This window comes from Dermacentor andersoni, chromosome 1 (assembly GCF_023375885.2).
Source record: "Dermacentor andersoni chromosome 1, qqDerAnde1_hic_scaffold, whole genome shotgun sequence".
Classification (NCBI taxonomy): domain Eukaryota; kingdom Metazoa; phylum Arthropoda; class Arachnida; order Ixodida; family Ixodidae; genus Dermacentor; species Dermacentor andersoni.
The window spans coordinates 45,305,821-45,329,997 of record NC_092814.1 but is presented as its reverse complement, the minus strand read 5'-3'; the positions used below and the strand labels follow the sequence as shown (position 1 = coordinate 45,329,997).

Sequence of the window (24,177 nt, the reverse complement as noted above, 5' to 3'; positions counted from 1 at the left end):
TTGGTCATTTATTTTCTCACGGAAACTTTACTGCCAAAAAAAAGGTACACTATGGCGTCATAAACCATACACCTTGCCATATTTTCCCACATAGTCGCCACCGGCATTGAGACATTTGTCGTAGCGTGCAATCAGTTTGAAGAAACCACTCTGGTAAAACTCGGTGCCCTGCGGTGCAAGGCCTGAGACATGACCTCTTCACCATACGCGATCTGTAGGCGTTCACGGATGATACACGCACGAGTACCACTTGCCTATTCATACCGGATAAGAGCACGCACTTCCAATGGCGACCACGGTGTCAGCACACGTCTGTCTGCCATCGTGATTTGCACTCGAATAACCTCGGGCACCACCGGTCTGCTGCTACTCTCTCTTCTTCGGCGCTCTGCACATGCGTCATTCCTCCTCCGCTGACGCTCCTTCCGTCGTTGAACCATCAACGGGTGTGGGCTCTCAAGGCGATTGTTTGTTTCACCATGTGTACCATCTTCTCTTTAAAAAAAAAGTGACAAAACTTACTTTCGAAACGTCCCTCATATTTACCTTGGTCTATGCCGGTTTTTTTTTTTTTTAACTATAGCGGATTTTTAAAAATCACCAATGGCAGCTAGATAGGGCAATTCTAATGTTTGAACTGGTTTAATCAAAGAGGCGGGCATTACGGGAATGAGAAATTAAAATTCGTCAGCGACCAATTAACACAATTGCACTAATGAAGTTTTTAACTAACTACATTAGGCACATATTATAATTTATGATCTGTAGCCGGTGAGTTCATGAGGCGGTATCCACGTGGAACGAATGCCCAGGATGACATCAGTTTCGAAATATTCATTTCCAAAGTGCGTGACGAAATACATTGGCATTCATGTTACTGCTATGCTTCAATGCTTAAAAGGAGGTTATCGTAAAAAAGTAAGTGGAACGACAGTGTATTTTTGCATCAAGTTCGACAGCGCGTCTCTCGAAACCGATGTCCTCCTTAGAATTCGTTACAAGTCAATATTCTTTGCAATTGCGAGCTGCAAATCGTGAATTGCATTATACGTGACAAAGTAATTACTAAAAACTTAATTAGCGCAGTTTTGTCAATTAGTTGATTGCTCATCTTGATTTCTCGTGGAAATAATGTCCGCCTCTTCGTAATCCTGTTTAAGAATTATAATTGTGCTATCTGCCGCAACCTCCTTAAAAAAAAAAAAGACTATATATTAAATTTTGAAGCAAATACTTTTCTCTTAGGCACTTCACGTGAAAGTGTTTGTTTATTGTTCTTATCGCAATGCCAACATAACCGCAGCCGGAAATCAGACCTCTGGTGTTAGCTTCACTTGCAGCCACAGGTAAAGTAATAACATGTCCTGCACTGCGTCCGTTGTCCTACAGCCCGAGAACGACAGCACGCTACAAGAAACAGCGTATTGAGAACCTCAGCTCTAACTCGATTACACCATGCCTGTGTTGTTTAAAGCTTAACGGGAATCTAAGCGCGAGGCTGTTCTTATTATTCTTTGGCGCTTGGTCGGTGGAAGTGCGGGTCGCGTGCTCGGGAGCCAAAACAGCGGCTTCGGAGCCTGTAATGCACGAGCGATGCAGGGGTGTATAGCAGGAAATTTTGTCGGGGGAGGGGGGGGGGGGGGAGAGAGAGAGAGAGAGAGAGCTGGGCGGATGGCATCATGAAATTTCAAAGACGGAGGCACGGTGCGATACTCCGGCTTCACCGAGAGATCCTCGAGAGCAACCGTAAGAACCGTACTTCCGGATGTCGCCTGCTTCGGCGTGTCCATATTACTTCGCGCGATAGCCGCCGTCTTTTCTCGACGAAAATTTGCTCTGTCGGTTTACCGGTCAGGGCACAGTACGCATTTCGGCCGTGGTCGGAGCCTACTTATCGAGTCGCATGAATTAAACGCCCCAAAAGCTGGCGAAGCCGCCTCTGAAATAATAAATACGTCTAGAAAACGTTCCATGTGGTTGTTGCTTAAAACAGCTTGCTCAGCGCCTGATCCTAGCAGACCCCGTACTTCTATTGTCTGCCTTCGGCGGCTCAGTACATTACATACGACACCAAAGTACTGAGGCCATAATCGATGCCTACGCGCTCGTCGTAAATATATTCATAAATCTGAGCCTCCGCGAACGTTTTAACGGATTGGGTCAATATTTTTCGATAGCGCTCAGTCGCTCTCAATTTCCTTTTCTGCCTTCTTACCAACGTCATATCCGCTAAAGAGAAAGCAAGTAGAGCGCATTTTAACGTTTCAGTTTCATTTGCAGCGCCACTTTCAAAACCTTCAACGTAAAACGAGAGCACGAAATGGGCCCCCTGCCTTCCTCCTGGAGCCGCTTAGCAAGTCTCCAGACGGCGCGACCGAAGCCGCGACATGCGGGGTTTGTTTACACCATTGGGCGCTGCTTACATGACGCTCGAAAGCCACAGTCGTCTGGGAACGCCCGAAATAATAAACGGGCCAAGCAACGGCCGTGCGCCGGCACACGTGCGCGAGGACGCTCGCAGACGAAGGCCCGTTTCCTTCCCGGGACATAAACTGCGTGGGAATGCCAGTGGCCAGAGCGACGGAAATTATCGAGCCGTTTCCGCCAGTTCCACCAGTGCCGGGTTCTCCCAAGTGTGAAGTGCGTTTCATACGTGGCTTCATATATACCCTGTGATTGACGCAAGGAGAAGAGGAACTCGTCGTGACTGGAAAGCTTTCGTATACCTCATGCGCTCATCGATTCACAGGGCCAGAGCAGTAACACTCACTCACAACAACCAGCTTTTGTTTGCACTGTATGTTGCACAGTCTGGTGCGACAAGCAATATTTTTTTTCTCGACAAGAAAAATGCATACATTAAAGAAATGTTCTTTCGACGCTATTATGGGCAAAAGGAAGACGTGAGATTACGAACTGCCAGACGAGGTAATTTTGTAAGGTAGATGTTTCGCAGGAATCAAGAGTTAGGCGAAAGCAAGGTCGAAGTGAGCATTAAAAAAACAATAAAAAGTGTTAGAAAGGACAGGAACAAAGGCGAGAAAGGGAAACATATTGTGGCGAATGAAGGCTCACGGGGAGGTGGTTGAGCGCCGTCCGACAGGCGACGCGATTAGGCGGAGGATTCCGCGCGCGGCGCCTCAGCGCCGCTAAATGTCGGCGGCGCGCCATTTCTCGACGAAACTATCCCCGACCGGAGCATGGAGCGCCGCACGAAAAGGTGTCGGCGCAGCTACACCTGAGATGGCGAAGGCGTTGCTCACGCCAATAACCCGTTGCCCTTGGCGTGCCGCTGTGTGCGTTTCGTCCCACAATGGAGCCCCACTGTCATGGGATTTCGATCGCTCGGGCTGCGGCCCTTCACGGCCGCCCATCTAATTTCGCCCGTCGCACGCGTGATTCCCCCCCGTTTTCCCTCTCGTCGGCGCGCGCGATACGAGCGGTGAAACCTTTGGCGCGCCTCTGCGGCGCGTTGCCGCAGTGACGCGCGAGCTCACGCAACCGCGACGTGACGCCAAGTGACGAAACGGGCATGATGGGCCCGTTGATCGTGCAGACGGCAGCAGCGGTAGGGGCTCGCAGCATGTGTATCAGCTGATTGCAGAAAGCTGCGTCGAAGCTAGCCAGCTTGCGGTCGTTAACGCGGCATCGCAGGCTGCAGTCTCGCACGTGCGCACATCGCCGCTTCCAGTGGCGCGCTTCTTTCTCCAGGTTTGAGACCGTTGCTTCCTCTCGTGTCAGACTGGAGGTGGACTGCTGGAGAAAATAAAGTGGCGCTGGAAACGCGAGGCGCGCTCGTGACTCGTCGCCGCGCGCGCGCGGGGAGGGGGAGGCCACTTTCTTGGCAGACTGCCAGACTCCCAGCGCTGGTCCTCAGAACGCTTGGACGCAGAGTGCGATTTGGTGCGTACCGCGAAAGACCCGCTCGCGGGACAACGTTGATGTTTTGTTTTACGTTCTTTTTCTTTTTTCTTGTTGTTTGCGCTGTTCGAGAGTGTCTCTGTCAAATCTGTCATAGCAGGCCGTGAGAGCGCGCCTCGACCCGCCGGCGCCGAGGTGTTTCAACGTTGGCGGGAGCCGCTTAAAGGCGCGCTTAAGTTGCCGGTGAGAGCACGAGGGAAAACGTTCTCTCTCGGATGGCATTTGACGCAAATCTAGACGGTGCCCCACCTGAGTGCAAGCGCACGATGCTTAAACTTTCCATGCGTTCAAATGGTCCCGTATAGGGGGATCGAACAAAACTGGGTGTAAAGCAACAATGCCAGTGACCTGAGCACTTGGCGGTTGCTTTCAGAGCACATGCACATGTGTCGATGAGTCGGATGGCTAAGAATCCTGCAAACCTGTGAAACACGTTGCCGTGGAGACGGTTCATATCTTTTCCCAAAGTACATAACTTATGTTTTTACGTGACATAATGACGTTATATAATTTTTCAAAATCCCTGATTCGATTTGGTCAAGTACTCGAACTTTGAACACGATCTTTTAGCCGCAATTGAACCAAATCCGTGTTTATTGCTGTATTATTGCTTGCAACATCTGTTAGTTCTTCGAGTCCGATTTGAGTTACTTGTAAAAGTAATACGTTAACGCCTATTTGGTCGATGTCTATGTGGAGAGACAGCCTGTTGCGGATATCCTTTAATTTGGGTCTCTTAGCAAGGTTAATAAAGCCCGTTTTAAACATTATCATGTATGTATGTATGTATGTATGTATGTATGTATGTATGTATGTATGTATGTATGTATGTATGTATGTATGTATGTATGTATGTATGTATGTATGTATGTATGTATGTATGTATGTATGTAGTCGTATGATGCAGCTGAAATTGTTACCCAATTGTAATGTAGCTTGAGTCGGCACAGCCGAGCACTGAACTCCTGCTTTCTACATAAGAGCCCACCATATGCAACTTTTTCGCAGACTAATTTTCGGGATTCAGGCATAGCTTAATTTCTACCATTTAGCAGCGTGCTCCATATGTTTGACGTTTGGTTCGCGCTGCAAACGCGGCAGAGGCAAACATATTTTCCAGTCTGAAATTTCTGTAACGCTAGACAGACAATGAAAGTGCAGAGTGCTAAGCCAAACTGGCGTCGTTTCGTGGTATGAAAGAAGAAAAGGAAGAAAAGCGATTTTCTTATTTCGTACGGTGCCCCCCCTTGGTAAAAACGTTCCGTCTTGGTCGGGCAGACGCATTACAAATTGATCATCCATAGCGAGACAGGGGTTCCGCTGTCGCTGCCTCACCACGGAACAGGCTGGGGCTTAGAAACAAAGGCAACGCCCAATACGACGCTCGCTCGTGAGCTTGTGTGTGCGTGCGTGACCCCGTGTCAATCACCGGCCACGACGGAGTAATTAAAGTTTTCGCTGACGGAATGACGGCCCGACGACGGGCCATTGTGGCGCGAGACATCGATTGAGACGCACAACGGCGGTTCAGCGATCGCGTGTGCTCCGCGTCTCTCAACGGGCTGCGCGGTGGAGGCCGAGAACGACTCGAGGAGCAACGGCGACCTTACGCAAACATGTGCGTCGTCGTTGTCGTCTTCTTCGCGGCCTCGTCCCGTCTGTCTTTGCAGCCTTTGTTTGCTCCGCCGCCAACCGCGAGCGAGCCTTATTTGTGGGAGCGCCAACCACGCTCGCTAATGTCTTTGTTGCGAAAAGAGAGTCGCTAATAGTTCGCGCTCCATTTGTGCTATAGACACCGAGCCTTTAACGCGGCTTTTCTTGAGCAAGAGCATCGTCAAGTAACGTTAGGTAACTGTCCTAGACAAACATGCGCGCTCATCCATTAAAAAAGAAAAAGAAGAAAAAAAAAAGAAGACAATTATAAAGCGTGGAAGTACTCACCTTATCTCAGTCGAGAGTTGCGTATTGTGGTCATAGGGACGTGACCTCCTGCACAAAAGAAGAAAAAGATAAACACGTGCTATTGTTCGAGTGAACTGACCAAACGATGGAATGGCGGTCATGTCAAACGCAACACTATCAGCAGGCTTTGCTAACGGTGCAAGCAAGCTGAGTGCAATATGCCATTGCCGATCGCCGGCCGAATTTTCTTCGCGTGCGCAGCCTGTTTTAGGCGCTGCTCTTCGTACAGTTGTTTCATGTATTTGCTGCGGATGCTGGGCGGTGACGTTGATTCGATTCGTCTTGCCTTATCTCCGTCGCGTCATGTTCGCGTGATTTGCTATCTCACGCATGATTGAGCGGCGCATTGGGCGCATCGGTATTTTCCTGAATCCACCTCTGCTGGTCATACTCCGCTGATATATTTTAGCTCGTTTTATTTTCTACCTCTATAAACAAGCACCTACTGTCGGTTATTAAAAAAGAAAAGATTCTTTAGCCTGACAGATGGACATTGGGCCCTATTTCTTGTTTGTTGAAACGCCACGCTGTGAGCCTGAGTCCCGGTTGTTCATGTAGTACAAAGCGTTCATTTGGCCTGACTGTTCACAACGTTTCCGATTAACAATAAAAAGAAAGAAAGAAAGAAATGTTCATCTATCTCGCTTCTTCGAGAATCCTTATCGAGAGCTATGGCACAAGTCAGTTAACAAGAGATGTACGCATTCCTCTGGCAGTGTCAAAAGCCTTCGCCTTCACTTCATCTCATCATGAATTGTGCACAGCGCCCACTTGTACACTACCACTACAGAGGCAGCAGATGGCTTTGGTAACAGTATTTCAATGAACATCCAAGAGGGTAAGTAGTTGGCGTTATAAATGGTGTCTCCTGTATATCTGCCCGCAAAACTGGCACCTCACGATGCGAATGCTCAACTCACTGGTTCAACTGTCGGACAAACTGTGTTGGCGAGTGAGAGAGAGAGAAAAAAAAAGAAAGCACCCACGCACCGTAATTTCTACACTTCGTATTGTCCAAGTTAATACAAACCTTCTACGAGCTGGACTTATTGAGTGCTACCTGTCGCAATATTCTTCGTGCTTGTCATAGCCGTATCCCTAAAACCTCGTTCACACACGAAACCAACGGAACAAACATTAGGCTCTTCCACATGTGGGTAATCTCCCCGAGATGCGAGCGCGATTTACCTATGCGACGCCGCTCTTGGCGGCAGTATTGGTTCGTCTCTTCGCTGGAAGGTCTCGAAAGGGATTGTTCCCGAAGACAAGGCTTTCAGGGAATACCGGGCAGGCAGCACGAATAGCAATGAGGCGGCGAATATCGGCGCGATGGCGCTTCGCCTTGTATAGCACACGTGGGCGGCCGGCGTTGGGATTTATATCGGTTAACCGGCAGCGGGCCTTCGCGAAAGGAGCGTGCGCCGACGCATCGATTTTTTTTTTATTGTCTTCGCCTAGGGCCAGCCGTTCGATCAGCGTCACAGCGGTGAACTGGAACCTTTCCGTGTCGACATCGCGCATCGCGTGCTCGCCCTGTTGCCGGGCGCCACTTTTCGGGTCACTCCTTGTGAGCGCAGGATCAGAGAGCCAGTGCAGCGTCACGCATAACTCTGACGAGGTTAATCTTCAGCGCCAACGCCATAGGGTGAACGCGATAAAAAAGCTACGAAAGGTAGCGGTACGTGGAATGTCTGGCATTACGAATACGAGTACGTGTTATTCGGTTATCCATTCGATTAATAAATTTGATTGCCGGCATTGCCGGACACACACTTATCGCCCGAAATACGGGATAACTACGATTGTTGCAGCCTCGGCACGGGAAAAGACCTGCGTAAGTGGTTAATATGGCAAGGCCTCTTTCGAATGACTCGGTTAAATGAACCGTTGCCGTTGTGCCTTGGTCACTCCGCGAGTAAGCAGAGCAGGGGCAAAGATATTCCAATCTGCTTCTATTGCATTTCTGCCACTAGCCCTCCACGATTGGTAAAAAAGACATCACCGGTCAGTCACGCGACGTCACGGAAACCGCAAAAACCTCCATCTGACGTTTACACGCTGATTATGCATGATTAGACCGAAAAAAAAAGAATGATAATATTGTTTTTCGTCACTAGCTCTTCGCTATGGTCAAAATCTTTCGGGCTGCGCCCACTTCGCCTGTCTGTCACGCGACGACACGAAACAGCGACAATTGACCACGTCAAAGTGACATGTACGCACAAAAGATTGATTATTATCCCATATCGCCGACCCTGCTGGCGCTGAGCCGTGCTCCCGCATGGGTTGCAGAAGATAGTGCTAGCCTTTCCTCCTTCCCCACAAGAACCACTTCTCTCTCTCTCTCTCTATTATGCCGAACAAAACTGAATTATTGTTCTGGATAGTCCGAGACTACCCCTTTCCGAAAGGCATAAAGATGGCTGCCCGCCGATCGCTTTGCCACAGGCTGCTCGGAGCTGCCATGGAGAATGGATTTCTCTGCGAAAAAATGAGGAAACAGTGCTGTGCCGCTTACGTTTGGGCGTCGCATTCACAAATGCTTATGCATTTCTGATTGGAATGGCTGATAGCGCCGAGTGCAATGCCTGCGGTGTCGAGGAAACCATAGAACACCTACTGTGCTACTGCCCATCTTATGAAAATGAAAGGCAAGACCTCTGCACAGCTCTCAATCAGCTAGATGAAAAGCCGTTCACCTTGAACAAGATCTTGGGATCATGGCCTCGCATATCACAGCTACAAGAGGCCACAAAAGCGCTGCTGCGATATTTGAAAGCGACCGGATTGAATCAGCGTCTGTGATCCGGACTGAGTGACCGACTGATATCTCCAGTGGACTTTCTCTTTTTTTTTAATCTTTCCGTTCCCCTTTCCCTTTCCCCAGTGTAGGGTAGCCAACCGGGCTCAGTCCTGGTTAACCTCTCTACCTTTCATTTATCATTTTCTCTCTCTCTCTCTGCGAGTAATAAGAATTTTGCGCGGTTTTGTAAAGTTGTCGAGCCCATTCGGTAGGCATACCACATCGCTCCGCCAACTCTCCTTCGCTTAAGATTCGTTTTAACTCCATTTTTAACCTGCCATTACATGCCGCCGCGATTTTTGACCAGTCACGGCAAGCTAAGCAAGGGGAAGCGGACCAATCGCAGGCGCCGGCACCGCCCTCCTCATCGGGTTGCCTACTTTCATTGCGCTAGCTCGGACCCACCGGTACCTTATCCACCTCTGCGTGCTCGTCGCCCTCTTGTCAGCCAATTAGATAAGAAGAACCTGTCAAGTAAAGCAATGCTATTTGCTTTCAAAGCAAACAAAAGTGATCTTCCATAAACGAGGACGGCGTTGGATTGGGCGGTTCAAACAACGAGCGCTGCGAGTCACCGCCCGATGCTGGCGTCAACAGTTATGTCAATTTGACGTTAGAAGAGTTTAATAAAATCAGAATGGGGAAAAGTTTTACTGTATACGATTCCAGGGCCGATATGTAACGTAAGGATTTCTTTCGCGAGATTCCATTTCTTTTTGATCACCCACCGTTCACGGCCGCCCGATCTCAAAGATAACGTAGGCGGATCGAGCGCCGCTCGGACCATTGACGAAGCGTGGAAAGGAATGGATTTGTGAAAATAACCCTTACATTGTCCACGCCAACTTCATGTCTTCGCATACGTTTCTGCCTTGTAACTAAGAATCTCTCTCTCTCTCTCTTTATCTCTTTTTTTTAAGGCTAGGACATCGAGAAAGCACGCGGGCTCTCTCTCTCTCTGTTCTTTTTTTTAAGGCTAGGACATTGAGAAAGCACGCGGGCTCGTGTGATTTCATTAGTACTGTTCTCTAGCGCCCCCCCCCCCCCCCCTCCCCTGGCAGGAATTCTAAAAAATACGAGCACTTATTTTCACTTAAGTATTTAATCAGTAAGTGGCGTAGTTTGCAGGCCGCTTTCCGTAAAAATGGCAAGCACATTTGAGATTATCTTAATTTTTTTTCTTTTTTTTTGCGCGCGCGATTTAACTACTCACCCTCGCACTCTAACCCGTGTTCCGTGGCATATTCACGAATACACGCCTAAACACTGTCAGGACAGTTGCCAGCTGGTTTAACACCCAGTTCTGTCATTTGTGTAATTTATTTTGCTCCGTACTATGCTGTTACTTGCGAAAGCCACGCAGAAGCGCAGTGTAAATAGAGCACGAGGATGCACGAGGAAACCGCGTGAATGCGTGGCCTAATTGGCTAACGCCAGCTCTCGTGCCCGGAACGCCGCAGGGTGCCCGGTTCTCGTGGGCGGCGCTATACCGGAGCCACGTCTCGCGCAGTGCCCGACAGCTCGCATCCTCGCGGGCGGCTGAACGAAACCTCGGTCAGCGCGCGGGCTGGCCGCCTGAACTTGGAGCGAGTGGCTTCGCAGGCAGAGCGACCGCGATTGCCGACCGCGAGCCGGTGCACCCCGGGTCGGAAGAGCGGCCGCGTGGCCAGGCGCGCGCGTGCACAACAGCTCCGGCCGCCGCCAGCGGCGGCTCAGACAAGCGCGCATCTGGGAGCTGCACTTTCGCTGAGCGGCTGTTTTTCGGGCGGCCTGCCGTTCCTCTAAAATTAGAGTTCGCCGAACGATGGCGGGCAGGCACAGTCGACGACTCCTCTGGCACCTTCGCCGCTTGCACCTTTTGGCTCACGGCTGCCTTCGCAGAAGGAGACCGCGGCTCTCCTCGGCGCTGGCCACACGACGCGTACGTGCGCGACGACGCGTGCGCGGCCGCGCACTGCGAAGCGTTGCGCAAATTTTTTTCGCGTCTGTGCGCCTCCCGTGAACACTTGGCGCTGGTCTGCGCCCACTTCTGGGACCCGAGTGGATCTGTATGCGCGATGAATCAACCGCGCCCCTCGCCTGTCGCTCGCCCGTCTCGCCTAGCGTGTGGAGCGCGGCGGGTCATAACGGTAAACTGGCCTCGCGATTCGGTTCGACCGCGAGCGCAGGTAATTTATTCGCCTCGGGGCGACAGCCTGGCTTCTAGCTTTTAAAGTTAACCCCCGTTTGCCGTGGCAGTAAACGCTTTGCAGTTCGTGTTCTCCAATGATTGATTACTATCCTCGAAAAAAAAAAACGCAATATTAATCGCGGTAAAAACGACAGAAACAAATTTATTCGCTCTGCAGATTATATACTTAAGCGTAGGAAACTACCACGGATGTATAACATGTCACGAAGAACGTCACTGCAGTTGAGGAGTGCAAGAGACTTACTGACCTTACTCGTCTTTTTTTCGTTTTTTTTTCATGACCTCTACCTTGAAATCGCTTCTACCGAGCGTACGTCAAAGTTGCGACACAATACAGTGCAAGAAGGCATTCCTATCGACTTATACTGCATTAGTTTTACAAGAAATAGTTCGTCCCAGTTGGTCCTCGAAACAGCATTATTCAAAGTCAGCAACCAGAAAATAAAGGACAAAACCTGCGTTATAAACTACGCTTCCGTGGGACTTTTCTATCATGCTCCATGAACTTATTGCGAGAAAGAACATCGCAAAGTATGATGATGCCTTTAACTGCTCGCTATATGCTAACACAACAGGTGTTATAAGCTGCGTGTGTGTGCGCAGTAACTTTCGCACCTGACATGAGCACCCTGAGGATGATATCACGCTAAACAACTATCTTTCATCCTGAACGAATACAAAGGAAGAAAAGTCTCGAGAACACTCGAATAAGGCCTGCCACCATCGTGCCTTGCTTTCACGTTTGGGTAAAAACTATAATGAGCGAAAAACAACGAAGAAATCAACAAGTTTAGCGCTGAGTGAGAGTAGCTTCATATGAGAAAAAATAAGGAAAACATCAGATTATCTTTCCTGATCGGTGATGGGATTTAATGTCGTTCCATGATGACAACGATAAGAACAATCTGCCGCTATCCGCGCACTTTTACGCTATGCTGCTTTACATATAAATCTCGTGAGTCTTATTTCTTCAGGTACTTTCTTCTTCGATGTAGGCTGAACGATATGTAATTCACGAGGAAAACACGCTACACGTCGCATGTTTCGAAGGTTTTAGTTTTTCCTTTCAGTATAAATAGCCTGCTGTAAATGTTCGGCACAGCAGTGCTTGGTCGTGAATCCGGATCTTGAGTTACGCAAGAGATCCTCGTGACTGCCGCGAAATATGTACGAGCAAGAATAGGTTTTCTTCGCTTTTGCGCTTCTGAAAGCAATCTTGTGAAACCGCCTCGTCGTTTGACGATGGACGGACAGGCGATAAAAACCGTGTAGTAAAGACGGCGTGAAGGACTCTTACGGCAACATGCAGCAACGAACGGACTGGCTAATAATGCATGCAACGCGAATCAAATAGCACGCGAAACCCCACGTTTCTGTGAAATGGCGTACGTTACGCTGTCAATAACTCTCAATGGTGTTTTACATCAGGGTGAGCTAACTCCCAGTTGCTGCTGATTCACTATGATGGCGCCTCGGATTGTGGAATCTCCATTTAAACGTCCATTTGTGTAAATTTTAGCGCAACGCATCTGGTTAGTGAACAAATAAAGATTTCTAGTTCTTAGCGAAGAAGATGGTTTCTTCGTTGCTCTGTTTTCCGTCTAATTTGGTTTCGTTTGGCGTTGAGGGACCCATGATTAGAATCTTGGGGGCGCCTACTCCTGTCGTACGGCTGGTTTCGCAGAAAGTAGACGTCAAGCTATAGATCATTTGGCTCGTTTGCAAACATAGGCCCTGGACGGCTTCCGGTATTGACCACTGACATAGCTTGCTATATTTAGCGTCCAAATATGACAAGGGCAAGTCGCAGGTGTGCGTCAAAACAGAAGCCCGCTGATTTTCAACACTTTTACCCTATACATAATTGCAATTTTACAATTAAGCTTGGCGTAAGGTATATGAAACCTTATACGTGTTAGTCTTGAGGCATTATTTATTTATTTTTATTTGCACTTTACCTACATCACCACAAAACATTGCGTGGAGGGGACGGGGGACATGAATCTCAACATAACAGAAATAACAATGCATTGTTGTAAAATATATATAATAAAAACGAACAAAAACGCGCATATTATGCCAAATCGTACAGAATATACAAAAAATAATAGAAACGCACATTCTAAATAATAAAGACATTTCGGGAGAATAATTCCATGTGTGTCGACGTTATCATAAGGAACAGAAGAAGAATTCGTTATTAGTTTGGTTCACGATATCATCCGGGAGCCGGTTCCGTTCTTGTATTGTTCTTACGAAGAAAGAACTATCAAAAGTTTTGAACGAGTATTCTAATATTTTTCGTGAATTATCCCGACGAAGCGAGACCTACGTCGGTTCTGAGACGTATTCGCGTGGATTAATGGCATTCTTATTGTAATAAATATTACGCAAAAATTTAAGCCGAAGTTTCTGCTTCTTATTGTTAAAGGTTCCCATCCCAATCTTCTTTTTATTTCGGAAATACTTGCAAATGAGTTATAGTCATTACTTACAAATCTACCTACTTGATTTTGCACTTTTTACAATATATTGGCAAGATACTGCTGGTGAGAGTCCCACATTACACAAGCATAATCTGGAATTGATCTTACATACAAAAAGTAAAGTGTTTGTTTTACAGTTTGTGAAGCCTGCTTAAAATGCCTCTGTATAAAATATAACATTTTAGTCGCCCTTTTCACTGTAAATTCGATGTGCTTATTCCACGTTAAGGTGTCAGAAAAGTGGACGCCAAGATATTTATAGTCGGACTCGTTGGTAATTGTTGAATTGTTAATAATGTAACTTGTCTCTAATTTATGGACACGGTTAGTGAATGCTATGCAGCAGCATTTACGGACGTTTAGGCTCTCCATAGTGTTTAAAAACCGCGCTAAAGACGTACACCGGACTACTTAATAGAGGAGCTGACTTACAACGTTGACAGCGCTGACTTACAATTACAAGTCAGCGCTGTGTGTGTCCCATCCTCTATTCTGTGCATCTTCATCTGTGCATCCACCTGTACAGATAAGGCGGTGTGCTCGCCGCAGTATGCATGCCCCAGACCTGACCGTCTGTAAGAGCATAAAAGTTGATGTCTCTACTCCACCCTTCAGGGCATGCTTTGTCTGTCGGCAGGTCGAGAATCATTTCATCTCTTCTCGCTTTTCCCAAACTATATCCATATAGTGAGGAGGCTGGGGAGGGGTAAGGGTCGTCCGTGGCTCCGTTAGTGCCCCAAAGGAAACATCACCCATGTCGGCTGGGGGGAGGAAGGCAGGAGTTTGGAAAGAGTCCAAAGGATAAGTAGCTGTCGACTCCTTTGTCTTGGCCGAGATGGGGAAAGGGTGAGGGGATTCAACGCTAGCACTTCCAAAGAGAGATGAGGAGTAAGAGCTATCAGACATTTTCCGGGAGACTGATTGATATCCTGTGGCTCTTGACAGTTGCTCCTTCCCTTTATCTGAAAGCGTAAAAACAGACTTTTTGTAAATAGAAACAACTTAAAAACACCCCTTTTGTTCATAAGTAGTAGTCTGATAAGACACGTGAGCGGAAGTTTCTTGGGGCTTCAGGCTCGCTGCATTTATCGCGCGGGAGACACCGTCTTATTTTTCCCTAGCGTGGCATCAACCACCAGAGTTACCACTTAAACCATTCAAAACAGATTTCAGTACTGACCGTGGTACTGACACAGTGGCGTCACCAGTGGCTGCAATTACAAGAATGCTAAATTAATACTTCCTCGCATACGCACTGAACGCATTAAATAATCGCTATTGGGCAAAAAATTAGCGCTCGAGTGTTTTTTTTTTTCTATGTTCGTGCGGGTTTGTGAACTTATTGGAGATAACAAAGTTCTATTTTTCTTGATTCGGTGAAACTTATCCTTCCTAATGTACACTGCTCCTTTAAGCATTTTACCCGCCGTGGTTGCTCATTGGCTATGGTGTTAGCCTGCTGAGCACGAGGTCGCGGGATCGAATCCCGGCCACGGCGGCCGCATTTCGATGGGGGCGAAATGCGAAAACACCAGTGTACTTAGATTTAGGTGCACGTTAAAGAACCCCAGGTGGTCGAAATTTCCGGAGTCCCCCACTACGGCGTGCCTCATAATCAGAAAGTGGTTTTGGCACGTAAAACCCCATAATATTTTTTAAATATTTTTAAGCATTTGTCGATTTCCATCATAACCCCAGTTCTCGCTTACGCGCAGCATTTTTCCCGCGGACGGCACGGTCGCACGTACGCGCGAATCGCGAACACGGGAAGAAGCTTCGCCCGTGTTTACATTACTGACGTGCAGAGAGGCTTGGCTGTATCAGTGAATCCCCGATTAGGAGGTGAGTGCTGCTATCAGTGGGCTTCGCATTCACACTTGCTTCGAAACTGGAAAGGGCCGCGCACCGACGCGACGGTTAATTTCGACTCGCCCGGCAACCTTTTGTTGTGCGCCCGCGGCGTGGAAACGCGCGCCACGTATAGATTGTGCGCGCGCCGCGAGTTGCGCGCCTCAGCAGTTCTGTCACGTAGTCCACCCATCGTATGGCTCGTGCAGGGGCAACCAGGGGGACGCCTCGGTGATCGCTCAAAGGGCAGCTGCTCCAGCCGTGCCTAATCACTCGAGCGAAATGAGCAGTACACGAGCACAACCGATGATTTAAATTCGTATTGCTTTTCAGGAAGTTGAGCTCGGGTGGCATGGCCACTCGAAATGAAACATGCTATAAGCATGGATCAGAACTGCGTAACGTAGAACTGTGTAACGACTTTTTTTTTTTCCTAATGCCATTCCTGTTGGCGTTTTGTCGTCCCTCCGACCCGTGTTTCACCTACGTTATGTAATCGGATTCAGCCGGTCCGGAGTGCTCAATTAATGTGATAGAATCGGGCGAAAAGAATCGTTAAGTTATACTCGCCTTGAATTTACCCATTCCCTCGTACAGTAAAGTGCTGCTTATTGAAATTATCAGCGCGGAAAGCGCGGCATCGGTGAAGCTACGCCGACTGCTTGCCCGCAACGTCGCAAGTATACGCATAGAAGGATACGCATACGCATAGAGAAGCATATGCATACGCATAGAGAAGGATAAACAGTGGATCGTAATTACAAAGACCCGTATAAATAGTACATACACATAAGCGAAACGACTGTGTGGTCCGCTTTCTATACGTTGCCGTGACATGCGAACAGGACAAAGGGGTCGCGGGAACATGGAGACTTGAACTGATTGACAGTGCGTGAACAAGGGAAGCATAAGCCTGGAACTAGCGTTTCGACAAAGGCATTCGTCTTCGTCAGGCGAATACAAGTCCGCTTAAGGAAACTTTGGCTCGAAGCGATCAGGAATCCCTTATTCGCTTTCTGCAATGGCATGGTTCTTCGCATATACCCACCGGAGTAGCTCAGTAGCTATGGTGTTGCGCTGCTGAGCACGAGGTTGGGGGCTTCGACCCCGGTCGCGGTTTCCGAATTTCTAGGGGGCGAAATGCGAAAACGTACGCTCGTGTACTTACATTTAGGCGCACATTAAAGAACTCCCGGTGGTCAAAATTAACACGTAGTCCTCCACTACGACGTGCCTCATAATTAAAACGGAACGTTTTCTCTCAGAAAAGTGCCATAATGGACCTGTTGTTTCAATAATGGTATAAGAAAAGAAGGAATAGCCGTCGTTATCCAAATTAGTGGTGTATATAATTGCAGCTTTCTGGCTACGTTAAGGAACTTAAAGGAACACTCAATAACAGTCAGGCGCTATTTGAAAGATGAAAGGAGTAAGAAGCGGCATGTCAGTGATATGATAACCGCGACCAACTCGTTTTTGTTGAGATGATGAAATGAAACTTTTTTAAGAATGACGAAATGAAAGAAAGAATTACGGAGGCAAGGAGCAGGTTAGACCGTGCGTCTTGGGGAGCCAGAGAATCCAAACTTCGCCAAGAGAAAACCCTGCAGAGCAAAAATTATGTGCGCACAACTGCACAGGTGCAAGAAAGGTCGTTCCGGCCATATACGATCACGAACTGCCACCTGAGCATAGCTCGAGAACTTCGTATTTGCAGCGTGTAACTTCGACGCACCTCAGCGGTAGGAAAGCTTTAGGGTGCTTTATAACCACCGTCAGAGTCTCTTTCTTCACCTAAATTACGTTATCAGCACTTTGTGCTTTGTAAACAAAACCGCCTACTTCGCTTAAGCGAAGCTTCTTTGAAACGGGACAGAGTTTGTGTGTCCTTGGAATTCCGTTTAAGCTGAGCCTGCTGCATCGAGAGTGACTGACCTTCGCTCCGGGGTACTGCCTCCCTCACAATTCAGACAGTGATACAAGGAAAAGTCTGTTGTTGAAAGGCGCACCGCCCTTATGAATACTGTATACAGTGCTGCTATACTGACAGGAATAGAATGGGAAACGAGAATTAGAAGAGAGCAAATAATTTCAGGGATTAAACTCTCCTTGCAACGACTCGGAAAGAGGGACCTGTCTAAGGGAGCTGAATACGTACGCTGCCCCTCTTCGCTAGTCTTTTTGTTTTTCGAACACACATGTACACAAACACACGCGACCACTGACGCATTCACACGCATGAGGCAAATAGAGCTGTTACGGGCTATTCAGTTGGATAACGTGAAAAGGTGGACATTACCTGTTATGTTGAATCAGGACGAAATTTCTAAATAAGAAAATAATTGCGCCAATTAAGTATGTGACTAACTTAGCGTACGTGCTGCAATTGCAGAATGAAAGCCAGTCGATGTCTAAGGCTTGTCTGTTTACAATATTGAGAGTACAGTTGCAATTTTGACGCATCTGTTCCCAAAATCGCGGCGAAATGCCATCGGTGTTGCTACTTCTTATTTTTTTTTTCAGGAACTCTTCCTTACCTCCCCCCCCTCAGAACAAAACTACATAGAAGGCCAACGACTCTCGTTGTAAGTTCTCGGTGCAAGGATGTCTGAAACGGGCGCTACAGTTTCGAGATTTACAGTAAGCGAGCTCACCTTAATTGGAAGATTAGGTGGCTTCGATTGTGCATACCATTTACAATGTGTAAATAATTATAAATTTAATTTACGGCATATGGTTACTTGTCATTCAAGTAATGTCCAGCTCTTGAAGTAGGCTTGCTATAAAGCAATTTTTCGAAAGTAAAAAAAAAAAAAAGGAGTAAACGAAATTAAGAGAACAGTCAGAATATGTGCCCTTAAGATTTTCGTGATAGGCGCAGAGCATTTCAGAAAAAAAAAGTACTTTCTCAATTTGAAGGCATACACAGCCACGTTGCTGTTCCGAATGCTTGGTGTCGCGTAGTCATTGCGTCTCTCATTTTCTGTGACTGAGCACGATGTCGAGGGTTCGATTCCCGGCCGTGGTAGTCGCATTCCAAAGGGCGTAATGAAAAAAAAAAAGAAAGGCTCACGTACCGAACTTTGTGTAAACGTTAAGGAACGTGAGATAATTCAAAGCCCTCCAATACGGTGTCTCTTATGGCCATTGTCCTGGCCTTGGACTTTTAAGATCAATCATCGTAGCCAGCCTTCCTAAGATTCAGTACACAGAGCCGGAGGTGCCCAAATTAATTCTTGTCGTAGCTACATGAACACAGAGCTCAAACGTCCAGTTCTCACTCAGAAAGGAATTTTACTTCCACAGAGAGACGCCGCGGCGTTCTTCCTAAAGATGCGGTACGACTGGGACCGAGACTGGAGAAAATAACGAAACGCGCCCGCAAGCTCTAACGGCTCCTTAAACAACGGCGCCAAACATCTGCGCATGATCTAAGCATTGTTTGTGCAAACGCACGCACACACTCTGTGCGGTTGGCGGCGCCGAGGAAACTAGAGCAGGCACGCATTATGCGTAACAGGATCCTTGACGCACGCACGGCGTCAGAGGAGATAATTTCCTCCTGGTTGCTGCTCGCTGAGGAAACGACGTTTTGCCATGGGGCGTATTTCACAGTGCATGGGCCTTCAGTATCATGAGCAAGAAGGCTGCATAGACTTCCACCGCTCTTCTGAGTAATAAGGTGGCGTCAGAGGTGAATGCCCTGGCCATTTGAAAGCGAAGAAAACAAGTATATGCTTGTACGAGGCGGCGAGCTTTCGACAGTCATAAAAAAACTCAACGGTGCTTCATATCCTGTTAGAGCATTCATAGAGTCGTGAATTAGCTTGTCCTAAGCGGAAAGAAGCAAGGAGCTGAGCTCTCGCCATAAGGATGCACCATAGTCGAATTGTGTTGAAGAGACTACGGCTCGTCAAGCTAGAGAAAAGCGAAACTAAGAAAAGCCACCCACTCCAGTAATCGAAATTCTAGCCAGAACTTTAGTAGACCTTCGATGAGTAAAAATTTTCACGGAAGAAGTATACGAACAAAATGGGAGGTAAAATAGAGATGTGGACGAGGAGGGGGGGGGGGGGGGGGGAGGCAGCGCTATTCTCATAGTGAGGCAGCCACGCGAAAGGACAACAGAATCGACAAAATGTAGAGCAGCAGCTGTCTTTCGTCTTGATAATCAATACAAGATGGCTCGCGTATAAAGAGACGGAGGCTGAATTCACGAAGCTTTTCTTTCGTAAGTGCTCTGGGCTATTGGTCGGTTGCCTTCGCTAATAAGATGTCAAGCTTCAGGATTGCCTGGAGTTTTCTCTTACGAACGATTGCAGCGTAAGGGCATTTTGTGTTGTTGTTAAAACATTTGTTAAAATAATAATAAAATGTTTCCACCCTGAGGAAGGAATTCATCCGTGCGGGGAGGGGGACAAATGAGGGGGCCGGTTCAAATATTGCTGACCATTTTTTGGGTCGCTTAGAAAAGGAAGTAACGACTGCAATATCAGACGCCGTGTCTCAGGGGAAGGGGGGGGGGGGGGGAATTTGCGAATACGGGCCCAGGGCCCGTATTTACAGAAAAGCACTACTCTAGAATTGTTCGTAAGAAAAAATTCCGACCGATTCTGATGCTAGACATACTATCAGCGAAGGCGAAGGGCCAATGGCAAAGAGCACTTACAAACGCAAAGCTTTTTGAATTCAGTCCCATGGGCCGAATTCACGGACTTTTTTCGTACGTAAGTGCGCCATTGGTAGGTCGCCTTCTCTAATATGTCCAGCCTCACGATTGGATGAAATTTTCTCTTACAAACCATTCCAGCGCAAGAGCTTTTTGTGAATGCGGGCCCACTTCGAGAGTGGCAGTACGTTCTTTTTCACTAAAGAAAATAACGAGAACAGTAATAACATTCAGCATGCACGAGTGTTTTTCGTTTTGTTTTTGTATAAAGGTCACCGTCTTCGCGACTTAGATTAACGTGGCTCCAAAATCAACACCGTAGAAGGGTGGTTGCGCTGCGCTCGCCGGCTTACGTGTGCACACACGCCGGCCATCAGTCACGCTTGCAACGAAGGCCGGCGACTGTAACTCGCACGTATACAGTAGTTGACACGCTGCAGAGACGAAAACGCTGGCCTTTCGGCTTTTTGCGACAGGGTGCACATTTCAATGCACTGGTATTACCTCTGCGCAAGGTAATCGAATTCACCCTTCTTGATCGGTGGCGGAATGCCTCAGGCATTATTTCAGTATCCGGCGGTAAAAAAGAAAGGAAAGGAAAACGTCTCGCAATGCGAGGAGGCAAGGAGCCAGATGTGCCGTAAGTTTCAAGTTATGTAACTGACTGGCATGCTGAGAAAGACATAGGCAAGTTATACATATTGACTGTAATCAACGAGCAAGCATCTAAAGAACAAAGATATCTATAAGGGACTTTGCGTGGCGTAGTGTCTGCGACTTCAGAAGCTTCTTTTAATTAATGTCTGATCTACCCCTTAATTCCTCTCATCTACCCCCTTCCCCATTGTACGGTAGTCAGCCATGCTTAGCCTGGCTAACCTCCCTGCCTTTTTCCTTATCACTTCTCTCTTTCTCCTCATCTCTTTTTTTAACTCATTTCTGTTGCCTCTTAGGGAAGACACCGGCTATTCTAAAACAACTGTAGGCGTCGAAAACAACGTACATCTTGGCATACTATGCAATCCTAGAATAACCTCGGGCAAAGAAAGCTTCGCTTTAAAAACATAGGGTCATCCCAAGGCTTACAAGCTGACTCAACTATTGGCTCCTTGAGTGATAAGCATGACACTACGAAGTTCCCGTTATTACCGTGTGGCTACAGATGTGTCTCACTAGAGCGTAACTGCGATATTTCCATGGTTCGATGCCACGAGTGATGTTACGACGTGACGCCAAAAGCTTCTTTCGCGTACCTCTAGCAAAGGAGTGCAAAATAATTCCGTTCGTTTCATCTTAGGTAATTACAACAGAACTGCAAGTGTGTCTGCCGTGAAAACCAACCTTACAGTTACCCCACTTTCTTCTCGTCGTAAAATCGCGCGTTTAGTCCTTTTTCATAAGTTATACCATCATTCAACACGCCGAAACGTTTCATTTTTCAGCCACAATACGTATCTCCTCGAATCGACCACCGTTATAAAGTTGGTCTTGAATCATGTCACACTAAAACTTTTTTGCAGTCATTTTTTTCTGCGGTCATCCACGGAATGAATCATCTTACTAATGAAGTCGTACCCATTTACGATAACCAAAGATTTCGAGTAGCTTTAGCTAACATTGTGTAATTGAAGCTTCTTTTTTGTTGTTGTTTACTGTATGGTTGTAACCTAAGTGTTTTTGTATTTACCGCTTTACTATCTTAGTTTGCTACCAACTTATCATGACGTTGTTTACCCTAGCTAAAACTGTATAATCAGAAGCCTTTGTACTTAAACGTTGTAACTGCTTACATTTGTTTCTTTTCTCATTTGCTGTAACATTTGCTCTTCGATGCCTTTGGCCCTGAGGGAAATAAATAAATAAATAAATTAATTAATTAATTAATTAATTAATGTGACAAGTGGGAATAGCGCCAAACCGTCGGGCAAATCTTCAGTCCGTGCAACAAATTCTACATAAGTAACCTTGAAGTGAAAAATGGAAAGCGTTGTTTACTGCGTCTATCATTGAAAACATCGACAAATACTGCATCAACCCTATTCTGTGCGGTCTCATCGAATTTAGTAAGCATTTAAATTGGGACAGAACATTGTGGATACCCGCAGAGACAACTTTGGATTATTATACTCTCTCAGTACGGTGTTAAGGGTAAAATTCTTTACGCGTCGCACCCCGAGCATATTACGCAGCAGCTAAGACATGGCTGCTTCGTCGGGTAATTATTACAGAAAGGGTGAACGCTGCCAAGCGAGGCCACGCATCGACGTTTACGCTGCAAGATTACCACCACTTCCTTCCTTTCAAGGTAACTCATCGTAGCCTCACTATAGCTTGTCACGAGTTGTTTGAATTAGTGGAACAAACTGCAGATTAATAGTCTAAAACCTCCGTTTGAAGCTTCACGAAGCCATTTGGTACGTTCTTCCGGTGCTCAAACTTCGATTTAAAAAAATGCATAGAAATAAAAGTAAGATAGCAGCAATCAAGTGTGCAAGCCATGCGCGGACACGACACTGAAGTGGCACCTTTAATAAAATATTTTCTTTCGATTAAAAATTTTTCATCCAAAAAGCTCATAACCCCTATACTCGATAATTTAGGGAATATGAACACATGAGATCCCATATAAAAACCCACATTCGCCCACGTATCAGATGGCGTTATTGTTCTTGGACGTTACGAGGCATATGTATTTGTTGAATATGGATTACAGTTTGTACGTAACGCCCGCAAACGTGTCACAGATAAGCCCTTTAACATAACGCAAGTATGCTGCTGCTGAATGACAGCTAGCGAACACGCTAAAATGACAACGCGCATTCCGAGACCGAGAGCTCTAGCAAACATCTGTCGACGCGAATCGGAAGCCGGAGACGTGCAATGTCTGATATAAATGGGTGTTTTCGGAACGAAGCAGGCTCATGAGTGCGAGAGCGTACTTCGATCATTGTCAGCGTTCAACATTTTCGATGACAGTCCTCGCTGCAAGTCTTGCCAAGCAAAAGAGTGCAAACTCACCCGCGCAGAGGAAGTGGCACGAGGCTCGGGCCGTAATCCAGGTACAGAAAAATAAAACAACAAAAGCGCGGCGGAAGCACGCGTGCGAGTCCGTGCTCCGGGATGCGGCGGAGACGCCGGGGCAAGAAGCAGGCGTACGTCAGACTGCTGCCGAGCGCGCGGAGCACAGGTTCGTAACTGGCGGGACCGGCGGTGGCCGCGGAGTTTCTCGCTCGAGCAACGTACGCGCGCGCGCGCGCGCCGGCGTGGGACCCACGGGAGAGAGAGAGAGGGGGGGAAAGCGCTCCTCTGGGAGAGAGGGTGGCGGTGACGTCAGGGGGAAGATGCGGCCGGTCCGGGTGACGGTCGGGCCTCTCTCGGGCGTCCCGCATCGCTGCGGCCGCCTGGCTGATGCTCGGGATGCAACTCTCCCTCGGACCCTCTCCTCTGCCGCCTCCCGCGCCTCCTTCGCGTCTCGTACGCGCGCGCGCTCCACCGAGTTGCGCCCGAGAGTTGCGCCGGAGAGTCCGAGAAAGTATTGTGAATCGCAGGAACGCGACACCTCTGAGCAATCTCGAATCGACTATGTCATCGCTCGCATCAGAAACGCGAATAGACGGCAAAATGCTTCTCGGGCCGTCAGAAAGGTACGAAAGAAGGACCAGGTAGAAGGCAGAGCGCTTTCTCCGCTTATGGTAAGGAAGACGAATGCTCAATCAATCAATCAATCAATCAATCAATCAATCAATCAATCAATCAATCAATCAATCAATCAATCAATCAATCAATCAATCAATCAATCAATCGGACATGATAATTTTGCTGCTGCAGACAAGATTTTTCAGGGCTTCTGAGAAAAATGACTGTGCTGTTACGTTAGTCTTCCGTTTTCGTTCGCCTTTGACCCCAACTAATGTCAGTACTAGCACTAGTAGTAATGCTACTACGGGTAGTAGTAGTAGCAGAGTAAGAACAAGGAGAAGCGGAAGGAGCCCAAAACGAAAAAAAAAAATTATTTGACTACTGGGGGACGCAGTTAATTCGTTTTATCGGGTCCGCCTGAACCAGATGTTGGCTTTTGTATCAACAAGATCGCGTTGTGGAAAAAGGTGAACGAAAAGCGAATAATTCCATAACAGAAAAGCCGTTTCGTTCAGAGTCTTAAAAAATTTCGCAGGACTGAGAAACAGTGATGGAGTTTGACTTCGTCATCTTGGTATCTTAAGTTCGGTCGAAATCAATAATTACGGGACCAGAAACCGAGCATAAGAGATATACGTCAACATTAGGAGTAGTTCTG

The 24,177-nt window shown here is 47.4% G+C and overlaps 1 protein-coding gene across 2 annotated transcripts in view; it reads right to left on the bottom strand.

Annotated features, from left to right (window-relative positions):
• LOC126543943 (fibroblast growth factor receptor 2-like) overlaps positions 1-23,093 on the bottom strand; it is an 85,975-nt gene extending 62,882 nt beyond the window's left edge. Inside the window, exons 1-2 of one of the 2 annotated variants that reach the window (XM_050191108.3) lie at positions 22,899-23,093; positions 5,863-5,910 (exon numbers count right to left, since the gene is read on the bottom strand). The gene's annotated coding sequence lies outside the window, so the exon portion shown is untranslated. Of the gene's footprint in view, positions 1-5,862; positions 6,092-22,898 lie in introns of those variants that run through there. The other variant, XM_055061415.2, reaches the window with a different exon arrangement.
• Positions 23,094-24,177: the final 1,084 nt, after the last annotated feature.